The sequence below is a fragment of the Salvelinus sp. IW2-2015 genome, linkage group LG4q.2 (assembly GCF_002910315.2).
Source record: "Salvelinus sp. IW2-2015 linkage group LG4q.2, ASM291031v2, whole genome shotgun sequence".
NCBI classification, from domain to species: domain Eukaryota; kingdom Metazoa; phylum Chordata; class Actinopteri; order Salmoniformes; family Salmonidae; genus Salvelinus; species Salvelinus sp. IW2-2015.
In genome coordinates, this window is record NC_036843.1 from 24,698,920 (window position 1) to 24,712,654 (window position 13,735).

The following is a 13,735-nucleotide window of genomic DNA, read 5'->3' on the forward strand; positions in this document are numbered from 1 at the left end:
GTAGACTTTGTTTTAACTATGTGTTGATTGTTGGTGTTGGACTTGGTTTTAACTAGTTGTTTGTATATGACTGATGGTTTTAAACTAGGTTCGTTGTTTGACTATGTTTACTAGTTTTTTGTTGTGTGTGATTGTTAAACTGTTACCATGTGACTTTGAAAGGGGAATTAGGCGCCAACAGACAAACTACGCAATTCTAGTTTTTTAAGTTTATTGACATAGAGACTATCAACAATTGATGTAACATGAAGTTGTGATGTATGAAAGGCGGGAATTCACAAAAGCCTTGAATCAGAGTTAGATCTGACCACTGACCATTCTTATTCAAAAGAAAAACAGTTCCAAAATGATCCCAGCAAGAGTCCCTCGGGGCGATGATGAAAGCTAAGAATTTTCTGCGGACAAAAGGCCTGTCTGTGTGTCTCTCACTGTCTGGTGTGTGTGTGCTGTGTGTCTAGGTGGAATGTGTACTTGTGATGTGTGTGTGGTGTGTGGTGTTGGTGTGTGTTGGTGTTGTGTGTGTGGTGTGTGTAGCAAGCGACAGCTGAGTTGTGTGCTTCAACTGTGGCTCCTGGACCACATGTGACGCAACAGAATGAAATCTGGTAGAGCTGAATGAATTTAAAACTCCTTGAGCATAATGGGGGATTGCGCAGTTTAGTGCTAAATAACTCCTGGTCCTTGGTCTGGTGTGGCATGTGTGTGTGTGTGTGTGTCTTTGTGTCTGTGTGTGTGTGTGTGTGACGTGGATGATGTGTGTGTGTGTGTGGTGTGTGTGTGTGTGTGTGATTGTGTGTGTGTGTGTGTGTGTGTGTGTGTGTGTGTGTGTGTGTGCATGCACGTGCGTTGTAGTGTGTGCGCATGTGTCCCTGTGTTGTCTGGGTTGTAACGTGAGGTAGATATCAGACCAGGAGAGCTATTTGTAAGTTTAATAAACAATACTCCACCAACGTGGGAACATTTTTTGCAACCCAGACATCGGCCCATCGGCCAACGGCCAACGGCCCAACCCTTAAACACACGACCTTCATAGAGGACGGCTTTCTAAACTGGAGCTCAACCGCATGAGAGGAGATGGAAAAGAAAATGAAGCTCTTCCTGTTTTGAAGCAAACGGAATAGGAAATAGGCCTATTTCTGTAATTGTTTTAACACAAGTGGAGAACATGTAAGTAGCTAGGTACTGTCCCTCTCTTTCGGTCTGTTCTTTCTCTCCAGCCCTCTATGCTCTCTCTGCCTCTCTCCCCTTCCCTCTCTCTCTAATTCTGTCTCTCTAACCTTCCATCTCTCTCTAATTCTGCCTCTCTTCCCCTTTCCCTCTCTCTCTAACCTCTGCCTCGCTTCCCTTCCCTTCTCTCTCTAACTCTTGCCTCTCTCCCCTTCCCTCTCTCTCTAACTCTGCCTCTCTTCCCCTTCCCTCTTCCTCTAACTCCTGGCTCCTCTCATCCCCTTTCCTTCTCTTCTCTAACTTCTGCCTCTCATCCCCTCCCTCTCTCTCTACTCTGCCTCTCTCCCCTTCCCCTCTCTCTCTAAACTCTGCCTCTCTCCCCCCCTCTCTCTCTAACTCTGCCTCTCTCCCTCCCCTTTCTTCCTAACTCGGCCTCGCTCCCCTTCCCTCTTCTCTCTAAACTCTGCACCTCTCTTCCCCTTCCCCTCTCTCTTCTAACTCTGCCTTCTCTCCCCTTCCCTTCTTCTCGCTCTAACTTCTGCCTCTCTCCCCTCCCTCTCCTCTAACTCTGCCTCTTCCCCTTCCCTCTCTCTCTAACTCTTTGCCTCTCTCCCCTTCCCTCTCTCTCTAACTCTGCCTCTCACCTCTTCCCTCTCTTCTCTAACTCTGCCTCTCTCCCCTTCCCTCTCTCTCTAATTTAGGCCTTCTCTAACCTTCCAATCTCTCTCTAATTCTGCTCTCTCCCCTTCCCTCTCTCCCTTCCCTCTCTCTCTAATCTGCCTCTCTAACCTTCCATCTCTCTCGTAATTCTTGCCTCTCTCCCCATTCCCTCTCTCTCTAATTCTGCCTCTTCTCCCTTCCCTCTCTCTCTAACTCTGCCTCTCTCCCCTTCCCTTCTCTCTCTAATTTCTGCCTCTCTAACCTTCCATCTCTCTCTAATTCTTGCCTCTCTCCCCCCCATCCCTCTCTCCAACCTCTGTCTCTCTCCCCTTCCCCTCTCTCTAAACCTCTCCCTCTCTCCCCTTCCTCTCTCTCTCTCCCCTTCCTTCTCTCTCTCCCTCTTCTCCCCTCCCTCTCTCTCTCCTTCTTCTCCCTCTTCTCCCCTTCCCTCTCTCTCTCCCACTCTCCTTCCCTGTCCTCTTTCCCCTTCCCTCTCTCTCCACTTCCCTCTCTCTCCTCCCTTCCCTCCTTTCTCTCTCCCCTCCCTCTTCTCTTCTCCCCCTTCCGTCCCTCTCTCCCTCTCTCCCCTTCCTCTCTCTCTCCCCTCTCTCCCTTCCCTCTCTTCTCTCCTCTTCAATTTCAATTCGATTCAATGTTGCTTTATTGCATGATGTAACAAATGTTAATATTGCCAAAGCTTCATTTTGGATATTTACAATATAAAAATTGAGATCAAAATTGGTCAAACAGGGACAAACAGTAACAACAATTAACCAAGTGTCAAAATAACCATACATTCAACATTCAACAATAACAATAAACATACAGTAGAGTACATGTGCCGTTGATTGGGTTCTGTCAGCACCTGTCTCTCAACTTATGGCAGGCAGCAATGTAGTGCCGACTGCCAAACCCAACAGCTCTCTCGCGTTCCTCCTCCCAACAGTGAAGGTAGCTTATTCTTATCAGGAGGCATTTGAACCTTGATAAGGGTTTTTCCAAATTTGGGGAAATTGACACTCCTCTAATTTGTTTTTATATTTTTTACATTTTGTCAGGAAATTGCAGCTTCCGTCTCAGGTTTTGCTGTTGTGCAGTGGTTGCACAGCCTTTCCTCACAGGGAGCAGGTTTTCCTGTGTCTACCCTTCTCCAATGGCAAGGCTGTTGCTCACTGAGCCTGTAACTTGTCAGGTTTTTTCTAGGCTTGAGCAAAACCATAAAGGTAAAATAATTTTCAGCCCACAGTGTTACTGTTAATTTTAGGGGTCCCGAATAGCACTGCTATTTTGCTTTGTGTTTGTGCTTTGGGTTTCCCAATAAGCAATATTAGTTTGTTTTGACTGTTGTAATTTTGTTTATTCCTGATGATTGGATTGTTCTGGTTCCTAAGGCTTCAGTGTGTTAGTGGAAACAGGTTTGTTGAACTCAGCCCCAGGACCAGCTTGGATGAGGGACTCTTCTTTGCTCAGCTCTTGCATTGCAGGGCTTGGTAATGAATTGTGAGGGGTCACTGTATTTTAGGTCACTTATCTCTCTCTCTCTCCCTCTCTCCTTCTTCCCTCTACCTCTCCCTCTCTCCCCTTCCCTCTCTCTCTAACTTCTCCCTCCCTCTCTCCTCTTCCTCTCTCTCTCTCCCTCTCTCTCCTAACTCTCCCTCTCTCTCTCCATCTCCCTCGCTCCCTTCCTTCTCAGAAGGGCTTTACAACATTACTGCTAGGCCGATTGGAAAGAGTCTGATTGGGCTGTCAGTAGACAAAGGATAGATGAACGTAGTTGGCCAACTTTGATTCCTTTGAGAAAACGTGACAGCCTTGGGTCCTACCACACACACACGCACGCACGCCACGCACGCACGCACGCAGCGCACGCCACGCACGCACGCACGCACGCACACACACACACACACACACACACACACACACACACACACACACACACACACACACACACACACACACACACAGCAATAACTCAAAAAGACAAGCAGGAGGCATTGTATTTGCATTGACAGTGATGTTAGCAATAAAAGTCCCCTCTTGTGATGCAAAGCGCAAGGAAAATTATTTATAACAACCAATGATGTTCAGGCAACATCGAAAAGAAACATCCTTTACAGCTAGTCCTATATTCCTATATCATATAGCTAGACCTATATTACTGTACCTATATAGCTAGACCATATTTACTATATCATATAGATAGACTATATTACTATACTATTAGCTAGACCTATATTACTATACTATATAGATAGACCTATATTACTAAAGCAAATAGCTAGACCTATATTACTATACTACTATAGCTAGACCTATATTACTATATTCTATAGATAAGAACCTATATTACTATACTATATAGCTAGACCTATATTACTATACTATTATAGATAGACCTTATTACTAAGAAATAGCTAGACCTATATTACTATCTATATAGCTAGGACCTATATTACTATATCATATAGATAGACCTGATTATTACTATACTATATAGCCTTAGACCTATATTACTGATACTATATAGAAGGGAACCTTATATACTAAAGCATATAGCTAGACCTTATATTACTATAACTATATAGTAGACCTAATATTACTAATACTATATAGATAGACCTATATTACTAAAAGCATATAGCTAGACCTATAATTACTATATATATAGATTTAGACCTATATTACTATAGATATAGCTAAGACCTATAATTACTATACTATATAGCTAGCCCTATTTACTATACTATATAGCTAGTTCCTATTTACTTAACTATTATAGCTAGTCCTATTACTATATCATATAGCTGACCATATACTTTACTATTACTATATAGCTAACCTATATTACTATACTATACAGCTAGACCTATATTACTATACCATATAGCTGGGGACCCTATTTACTATAGCATATAGCTAGACCTATATTACTATAACTTATATTAGCTAGCCTATATTACTATAACTATATAGCTAGACCTTATATTTACTATATTCATATAGCTAGACCTATTTACTATTATCATGTAGGCTAGACCTATATTACTATACTATATAGCTGAACCTTATTTACATAGCATATAGCTAGACCTATATTACTAATATCATATAGTAGACCTATATTACTATCAGCATTTATAGCTAGACCTATATTACTATACTATATAGCTAGACCTATATTTACTTATAGCATATAGCTAGACCTATATTACTATACTATATAGATAGACCATATATTACTATTTTAGCATATAGCTAGACCTGATATGACTATTAGCATATAGCTAGACCTATATTTACTATACATAATATAGATAGACCTATATTACATATACTATATGCTATACCTATATCTATAGCATCATATCTAGACTATATTACTATACTATATAGCTAAGAGCTATATTACTATATCATTATAGCATAGACATACATATAATATACTATATACCTTATAATAATAACAATATACACATAAGACTAGACCTATATACTATACCATATAGCTGACCTAATAATAATAACACTATCTATATGCTAGACTTATATACATACACTATAAGAACTAGCTTATATTACATATACACATTAGCTAGACCTAAGATCTCTAAAACAACAGTATACTACTATACAATTACGACCTATAATTACTGATATCATTATAGCTAGTAGACATACATGTAATATAACCTTATATACCTATACATTACTGTTTACACCTTTGATAGCATATAGCTTTGACACTTCGTACTATAATTCTATAGCATATATGACCATAGGCCGCTTAGACCACGTAAATTATTACTATCCTACTATATAGATAGACCTTATGATATCTATGCGAGTGTATAGTATAGGCTAGTAGTCATCTATATTACTATAGCATATAGCTGGACCTATCATTACTGATACATATAGTAGACCTATATTACTATACTATATAGATAGTACCATATATTACTATACGTTATATATCTAGACCTATATACGTTATACATATAGGATAGACCTATATTACTATACTTATAATTCTAATAGGCTAAAGAATGTGGACCCTATATATTACTCATTCATATATGCGGTAGACATACATTAATATACTATATACCTATACATATATGTACTATAGCATATAGCTAGGACCTATATTAATATACTATATAAGCATTTACAGTGACACATAATTGGGTATTACTGAATATCAGTAGAATAGATCCTATATTACTATAGATAATCCCTGTCGTAGCGCGATAAAGAAAAAATTACAATGTATTAGCTAAGAATTTTCTATATTACGGTATAGACATATAGCTTAAAATAGACCCAATACTTACCTATTAGCATATAGCTGACCTTATAAATTACTATACCTATATAGCTAGAGCTATATACTATAGCATTATAGCTAGACCTATATTACCTATTGTACATAAGCTAGATCTACTTATATTACATGACAACTAATTACATACCTTATTTATCAGTGCTAGAGCCTTTAGTCCAACTTTACGTAATATCAGATATTAGCTATAACTAGTCTTATACTTGGTACAAGAATGAAAATGGCATTCCTTATCACTATTTTTACTTGGAACTAACCTATATTTACTATACTATAGAGCTAGACCTATAACTATACACTATTTATATAGAGCTAGACCTATATTACTATAGCATATAGCTAGACCTATATTACTATAGTACATAGCGAGACCTATATTACCTTACTTACTATTGGATAGTGCGCATGACCTAATATGAGAAATTTCATCACGTACTCCAACTCAGGCTAAGTAGTTCTTTCACCCCTCTCATTTACCTGGTATACTACGTTAGCTAGCGCATGAAGGGCCGGCTAGATTATGAAGCGGATATACTATAAGCTAGGCCTATTATTTACTATACTATAAGATAGGCAAAGGCGTAATGGCTCCCAATTATACCTAGATTCAACCTATATCTCTAAATATACTGCTCATTGACCTACAACCCAGTCGATTGACGCCTTAGAAACCCAAGGATGTCTCTTTTTTTATTGACCCTCGCCTCAATTTTTACACCTAGAGGTAATTGAACTGAGATAAGGCACAAAGATTCCAGATGGCTACGAGCAACAACCGGTGCAGTAGTTACAGGGGAGGAGGGCGAGCATGAATGAGCCCAATTGGAAGATGGGTGGATTAATTTGACTTAGATGCTGGCTTTCCATGATGGTATGAGGGCCAGATTGGGCTAATATTATAGAGTTGCCAGAAACACCAGGCCAGCAGGTGTACCCAACACCAACATACTCTCACGTAATTTTGCCATGTGCATCTTTCAGATGATCTCAGAGAAGTCAGACATCCAATTTAATGTCCCATCTAAAAGATGGTTCTCTCTTACACAGGGAATGTTGCCCTAATCACTCGCCCTGCGCGGGCATTGGCACCTTTATTTGCAGAACGGGCAAGGAACAAGTGGCTACTGTGGCTCTCCAACACCACTTTCAGCAACATCTTGGTCTCCCATCAGGACCAAACCCTGCTTAGTTTCAGACGGCAAGCAGCAGCGGGTTTGCAGTGTGGTAACTCAGTATACTGTTGTCATCTGGGCGGGGCGGGGGGGGGGATGATTGTGGGGTAGGAGCACACTACTTACTACACTAGTCTAGCTACCCCAATATTGTTTTATGGCACTGTAAAATTGAGAAGGAAAAAAATGTACGTTTTCCATGAGTGTTTCACCAAGAAAGGTTGCATAGTAGATTGCGATATAACTGTGTGTGATATAACAACGGTAGGCTAACATTAAGAAAAGGATGTATATTCACTAAAATAAGCGTATTCATGAAGATGAATGCACTGAGTAAATCGCTCTGGATTAGAGTGTCTGCTATATGACTAAAATGTAAATGTAAAGGCAATACACACTGTAACACTGTAATTACAATAGTGTTGTAACTGTAGCATTGTAATTGCATAGTAACGGAGTGAGTAGAGAGCCAATCGGTTTTTCAAAATGTCAAAGTATTTTTTTATTATATATATATATTCTGTCAGTGTACATGGCTATCATGGGTTTTCAATAAGTAACTTGCTAACTGATCTAGGGTGTATGCACAGAGCACAGTACAGTAGTGATGCCAATTTGAGACATACATAGGCTATCTACTTTGCATYATTATTTGATTAAATATATTGTATCAACAAGTAGGCTAGGAGATCGAATGGGTGTGCTCGATAGCCTAGCGCACAGCCAGAGCTTCCCAATTACCATGCTTAGCAACACTGACAATTTACAACAGCACAATTAATCACATCAATTATCTATTAGAAAGGATCATAGACTAGATCATCTGTCCAGTCATTTGCATATGAATCAAAGTTATTAGTCCAACTTTGATAGAGACTCTGTAGAATTGAAATAGACTGCATTTACCAACCTTGCGTTGAGAGGGCGAACTCGAATGGCGACTTTCACGTTTGCCATAGTTCCTTACTTGGTAAAGGCAATTCGTCAGGATTTAAAACCTCCAAAGTTAAAACATTCACCCGATGAAACCGGAAAAGTGTCTTAATCGCCGGCCATTCAAGCCATTTCTCCCAGTAAAGAGCCCGCTTCTTCCCGACGCTCAACGGACCGTTGGACAACACTGAACAAAACTGCCTGCTGGACTGGAGTCACTACAAATAGACCTGAGTGAGGCGGAGCTGAGGATGCTTACCTTGCCATTAGAATACATGTCGGGGCATCTGAAATTTCGTAAATGGTTGCAATCGCTCATGAAAATGTGTTCATGCCATAGTTCAGGCAAATACAARTGGCCACGTTCTATGTTTTTGCTCTAAATAATATATATTTATTGTATTTCAATATGTGACATGCGGMATAAAAAATGTAAAGTTTAAAAGCAGCAGATAATCATAATACTTGAAGTCCAACATGAACAAAACTTTTTTTATCACAAATGCACAGACAGCATCCATGAAAGCAAGCACCATTTAAGGTATAGCAGGAGTGAAAGAATTTGAGATATGACACTATTACCTGTTTGAGTTTTGTGAATATAAATGGATTCCTCCACCCAATTCCAAATCAACATCTCCAAGAGGTAGGATTTGGGATTTTGGCTTATTTTCCAGAGGATTTGGTTTTCTTTGTGTTTTTTTCTGTTCATTTTTTATAAGTGTTGGTCCATCAAGTATGTCATTATCCCTTTATTGATAATACACCCCTCACCTTCAATCAGAATGCAAAGTCGACCTCCATGATAAACCCTGGTTTGTGGCACCACCGGTCCTGATCAGCAGGACTTTCTGGTTCCCTATGCAGCTCTAGACAGGACAATAAGGGCTGTGCCAGCCAGSCACATTACAGGGACATAACGTATCCTGTCTCAGGAATCTGGAATCCCAACAGGGTCTGGTCAGAGTACATTAGTTCAGCTACACCTGTTACTGTCAGCCTTTCACTCAAAAGACTGGGCATTGTTGGCCAACAGAGACACTTTTTGTCCGTTGCCTGTCTGTGCGGTCAGTTGGCTCCCCCTACAGGTTGCAGTGAGACCCGCAGTATGTCCATGTGGTTGTAGAACTCAGACATTGGTAGACAATAGGAGGAGGAGGAGGTGTGGGTAGAAGAAGACTGTAACAGAGGCATAGAAGAGGAAGAGGAGGAGAAAGTTGGCACAGACTCCTGCTGAATCTTCTCAATGAACTCTGTTATCCAGGGTAACTGACCACTTCCTCCTCTGCCAGAATCTCCCTCTCTACCAGCTGTCTGACCAGGAAAAGGAAGTTGTTCCACTGCAAAGAAGCACATGACAAAGAACATGGATGGATCTGATCTGGGGGAAACCACTGGTAATAGTTATATTGTTATGGTAATATACCGGTAATACCCTGGTAATGATGTTATATTGTTATGGTAATATACTGGTAATACTGTTATATTGTTATGGTAATGCCCTGGTAATACCATTATATTGTTATGGTAATATACCGGCAATACCCCGGGAACACTGTTATATTGTTATGGTAATATACTGGTAATATATATTGTTATGGTAATATACTGGTAATAATGTTATATTGTTATGGTAATATACTGTTATACTGGTATATTGTTAATGGTAATATACTGGTATACTGGTATATTGTTATGGTAATATACTGGTCATACTGGTATATTGTTATGGTAATATACTGGTAATACCTGGTAACACTGTTATATTGGTATGGTAATATACTGGTATACTGTTATATTTGTTATACGTAATATACTGGTAATACCCTGGTAACAATGTTATATTGTTATTGGTAATATACTGGTTATATCTGTTATATTGTTATGGTAATATACTGTAATACCCTGGTTACAATGTTATATTGGTATGGTAATATACTGGTAATACCCCGGTAACACTGGTTATATTGGTTTATGGTAATATACGTGAATATCCTGGTAATAATGTTATATTGGTATGGTAATATACAGGTAATAGTTGTATTGTCTATGGTAATACACTGGTAATATTACTGGATATATTGTTATGGTAATATACTGGTAATACCTGGTTATATTGGTATGGTAATATACTGGTTATACTGGATAATTGTTATGGTAATATACTGGTAATACTGTTATATTGTTATGGTTAATATACTGGTTATACTGTTATTGTCACGTTCTGACCATAGTTCTTTTGTATTTTCTTTGTTTTTAGTGTGGTCAGGGCGTGAGTTGGGTGGGTAATCTATGTTTCTATTTCTGTGTTGGTTTTCTGTGTTTGGCCTGATATGGTTCTCAATCAGAGCAGCTGTCAATCATTGTCCCTGATTGGGAACCATATTAGTAGTTGGCTAGTCGCTCGTTCTTTTGGTGTGTGGGTGGGGTTGTTTTCAGTCTTTGTGTGTCTGCACCAGATAGAACTGTGTTTCGGTTTTCACTTTGTTGTTTTTGTATTTTGAGTGTTTCACTGTTCATTAAATAAGATGAACAATTACCTACGCTGTGCATTGGTCCTCTGATCCTTCTAACTTCTCCTCCTCAGACGAGGAGGAAGGACGACAGCCGTTACAGTTATGGTGTTATGGTAATATACTGGTTAAACTGTTATATTGTTATGGTAATATACTGTGTTATTACTGGTATATTGTTATGGTAATATACTGGTTATACCCTGGTTTATTGGTATGGTAATATAACTGGTTTATACTGTTATATTGTTATGGTAATATACTGGTTATAACTGGTATATTGGTATGGTAATATACTGGTTAAACTGTTATATTGTTATGGTAATATACTGGTTATACTGGTATATTGGTATGGTAATATACTGGTTAACCCTGGTTATATTGGTATGGTAATATACTGGTTATACTGTTAATTGTTATGGGTAATATACTGGTTAAAACTGTATATTGTTATGGAATATACTGGTTATACTGCGTATATTGGTATGGTAATATACTGGTTATACCTGGTTATATTGGTATGTAATATACTGGTTATACTGTTATATTGTTATGGTAATATATGGTTATACTGTGAATTGTTAATGGTAATATAACTGGTTATACTGGTATTGGTATGGTAATATTACTGGTTATACCCTGGTTATATTGGTATGGTAAATATACTGGTTATACTGTTATATTGTTATGGTAATATACTGTTTAAACTGTTATATTGTTATGGTAATATACTGGTTATACTGTATATTGGTATGGTAATATACTGGTTAACCCTGGTTTATATTGGTATGGTAATATACTGGTTATACTGTTATATTGTTATGGTAATATAACTGGTTAACTGTTATATTGTTATGGTAATATACTGGTTATACTGGTATATTGGTATGGTAATATACTGGTTATACTGGTATATTGGTATGTAATATACTGGTTATACTGGTATTTGGTATGGTAATATACTGGTTATACTGTTATATTGGTATGGTAATATACTGTTTATACTGGTATATTGTTATGGTAATATACTGGTTTATACTGTATATTGGTATGGTAATATACTGGTATACTGGTATATTGGTATGGTAATATACTGGTTATACTGTTATATTGTATGGTAATATACTGGTTATACTGGTATATTGGTTATGGTAATATACTGGTTATACTGGTATATTGTATGGTAATATACTGGTTATACTGTAAATTGTATGTAATATACTGGTTATACTGGATATTGGTATTGGTAATATACTGGTTATACTGTATATTGTATGGTAATATACTGGTGTATACTGTTATATTGTTATGGTAATATACTGGTTATACTGGTATATTGGTTGGTAATATACTGGTTATACTGGTATATTGGTATGGTAATATACTGGTTATCTGGTATATTGTATGGTAATATACTGGTTATACTGGTATATTGTTATGGTAATATACTGTTTATACTAGTATATGTTATGGTAATATAATGTTATGATTTGTTGGTAATATACTGGTTATACTGGTATATTGGTATGGTAATATACTGGTTATACTGTTATATTGTTATGGTAATATACTGGTTATACCCTGGTTATATTGGTATGGTAATATACTGGTTATACTGGTATATTGTTATGGTAATATACTGGTAATACCCCGGTAACACAGTTATATTGTTATGGTAATATACGTGTAATATCCTGTAATAATATATTGGTATGGTAATATACAGGTAATAGTTGTATTGTTTAGTAATATACTGGTAATATTAATATTGTTAATGTAATACTGGTAACATACTGCTTAGTACTGGTAGAATATTAAGCCACGGACATGTTCAAAAGGTAAATGAGGCTTACTTCCGAGCCACTGGCCCCGAGGACAGCAGTGAGTGTGATCTCAATGAAGAACAAGGGGAGGGGTTCTGAGGAGCAACAGTCTCCTCCCCTGATCCAGCAGGGCTTGGATTGTCAATGGGGGCTGTACAGCAGCCGAACCAGGAGGCTCTGGTCTACTGCACTCCTCCTGGGACCACACCACAGGCAGGTCCCCTGACACCACCCTGACACATAGATAATAGGAAATCCCAGGACATAGTTCTATAATCCTATAAGGGGTTATTATACATAGATCAAAGGAAAGTCCCCAATTGATTGGGGACGTCCCTACCCCAAACTTCACCATAAGGAAACATGTTTTTTGTATTAACCCATAACCCTTACCTAACCTTAACCTTTAAAATGTCAATTTCAATGGGGTGACGTCAGAGTTGGAATGTCCTTGATCCAGTTGACTTTCACAAAGTTGTGAAAGTCACTCCAAAAACAGGACGGAGGTGCGCTCAGAATAGTACTGTAGGCCTACAGTCAGATTGCTTTCTTATGGCTGAGAATTCAAACATTTTAGTGTACACAGAACTGAGAAAAAGAAGGAACCAGCACACTGCTCTTGATAGTATCACTGCTTTAATAAAGCTCTGACGAAGCCGTGGGGCCGATACGTAAAGCTCTGACGAAGCCGTGAGGTCGATACGTAAAGCTCTGACGAAAGTCGTGAGGTCGATACGTAAAGCTCTGACGAAGGCCGTGAGGCCGATACGTAATGCTCTGATGAAGACCTGTGAGGCCGATACGTAAACCCTGATGAAGACCGTGAGGCCGATACGTAAACTCTGACGAAGCCGTGAGGCCGATACGTAAACTCTGACGAAGGCCGTGAGGCGAACGTAAAACTCTGATGAAACCGTGAGGCCGACACGTAAACTCTGATGAAGGACCGTGAGGCCGATACGTAAAACTCTGATGAAGACCGTGAGGCCGATACGTAAAAACTCTGATGAAGACCGTGAGGCCCGATACGTAAAACTCTGATGAAGACCGTGAGGCCGATACGTAAAACTCTGATGAAGACCGTGAGGCCGAATACGTAAAACTCTGATGAGACCGTGAGGCCGA